The 2,041-nt window shown below is 47.1% G+C and overlaps 1 non-coding gene across 1 annotated transcript; it reads right to left on the bottom strand.

Annotated features, from left to right (window-relative positions):
* Positions 1–1,407: 1,407 nt before the first annotated feature.
* Positions 1,408–1,526, bottom strand: LOC133375983 (5S ribosomal RNA). Its single transcript, XR_009760367.1, has one exon. It is a non-coding gene; the product is annotated as a 5S ribosomal RNA (ribosomal RNA).
* Between the last annotated feature and the right edge of the window lie 515 nt (positions 1,527–2,041).

The following is a 2,041-nucleotide window of genomic DNA, read 5'->3' as shown; positions in this document are numbered from 1 at the left end:
AGAGGGCCTTCTCAGTGGTGGCCCCCAAATTATGGAATGATTTTTTTGACAAAGTGCACCTGGCGCCAACATTGTTGTCTTTTCGGCATCAGGTCAAGACTTTCCTCTTCTCCCAGGCATTTTTTAACAGCATTTGAATAGCATGTGTTTTAACTTGCCTGTTAGTTTTTATGGGTTTTAATTTGGTATGGTTTAAATTTGTATACTTGTTTTTATGTTTTTAATTGTTGTAAACCACCCAGAGAGCTTTGGCTATGAGGCAGTATATAAATGCAATAAATAAATGAATAAATACCTCCCTCCATACATGATCACTGAAAATGGGGTGACATCACCCATGTTTCTCCTCACTATGACTCCTCTTAAACACCTAACATGGACACAAGAGCCCACCAGCAAAGCCTACCTGAACCAGTTATCCCAATAGGCCTCTGAGAGAATTGGGAACAGTCAGACCCATTCAGTAATTTTCACACAGGGCACATCAACCCCGCCCCCCCCCCAGGCTCACACCCAGGGAGGGCCAGCCTTCTGCCAGTTGCAGACTCTCACTCTGAAGGCATCTGGCAACTTTCTCCGATCATTCAGTTCACTGCACAGGCTCTCACCCTGCACAGGAACTACACATGAGCCATATGCCCTCCCCTCTACCAATCTCCTCTAGATTGGTTTTTAAAAAATAGCAGGGGGTAGCACCCTCACCCTCGGGACTCCCCAGGGGTAACCCCGGCAGCTGCAGACGTGCCGCCCAAGGGCAGCCAGGCTTTTATGCCCTGATCCAGCCAGGAGCTGACGCAAGAGGCTGCAAGATTGACTGCAGCCTCTCTCTGGAGGCAGGGGGTCCCCATCCTTGCAGCACATACCTGGGACCTCAGCTGTCTCAAGAGACAGCAACCTAGAGGAGTGAGCAAGCAAGCACCCAAATACTCAGGTACTCACTCCCAGGGCAGTTCTTCTCCAGTCCCCCAGTGCTACAGCTGAATAGAAACCTAACTTTAGGCTGCAACCCTAAACATGTTTACTAGGAAGTAAGTGTCATGGGACACAGTAGGATTGATTTTTATGAATAAAAATGCATCAGATTCCACTGTATGATGGATGTTTTATGAAGAAATCACTTAGCTTTTTAGAAACTACCATAGAAGATGAAAATATAATCTGCTTCCATTAGATCTTCTTCTCTCTCCCCTTCCATTCCAGTTTTACAGAAGCCTTGCAATGCAATGAATAGATCGTGCAGGGTAGAATTATGTTATCTAAGCTGTATAACCAATATTATGTTTGTTGTTGTTGTTATATGCCTTCAGGTCGATTATGACTTATGGTGACCCTATGAATCTTTTAGATATATTCAAGGGTTTTTATGGTAAGAGGTATTCAGAGGTGGTTTACCATTGCCTTCCTCTAAGCCTACGGCACCTGGTATTCCCAGGCAGTCTCCCATCCAAGTACTAACCAGGCCTGACCCTGCTTAGCTTCCAAGATTGGATGAGATTGGGTGTGTTTAGGGTAGTATGGCTGTAGCCAATATTATAGTACTGAATATTAACTGGGAAAGCAGAGATAGGGCCCCACTCATACAGCAGGTTAGGGACCAGACCCCCGCCAAAAAGCTAAAAGTGGGACATACTGTACAGTACAGCTGATTGTGCGCTCCAGCTGATCACTGTCAGCTGGAGTGCGGTGGCTGCAACTCCCCACGCTCCAGCTAATTGCGCGCTCCAGCTGATCAGCTGTAGCATGTGATCAGCTGTAGCATGAGGAGCTCCAGCCGCCACGCTTCAGCTGACAGCACTTGGCCCCTGGAGCTCCCCGCGCTACAGCTGATCGCGCACTACAGCTGATTGGACTAACACCTAGAGTAGTTTCACTGCCCCACTGACATCGGAGCCACCAGTCTCTACTGGCTCCATGACTGAGTTTATGTAAACAATGCCGCCTTGCCAGTGAAAGTGGCCTTTCCAGGCTTTGGTTCATCTTGGTCATTGATAGAGGAAAATGGATATGAATGAGCAATTGGCTGCAGCAATAAGCTCTTTTG

Source organism: Rhineura floridana, chromosome 1 (assembly GCF_030035675.1).
Source record: "Rhineura floridana isolate rRhiFlo1 chromosome 1, rRhiFlo1.hap2, whole genome shotgun sequence".
Classification (NCBI taxonomy): Eukaryota; Metazoa; Chordata; class Lepidosauria; order Squamata; family Rhineuridae; genus Rhineura; species Rhineura floridana.
The sequence above is the reverse complement of the archived record's forward strand: the minus strand, read 5'-3'. Positions and strand labels throughout refer to the sequence as shown.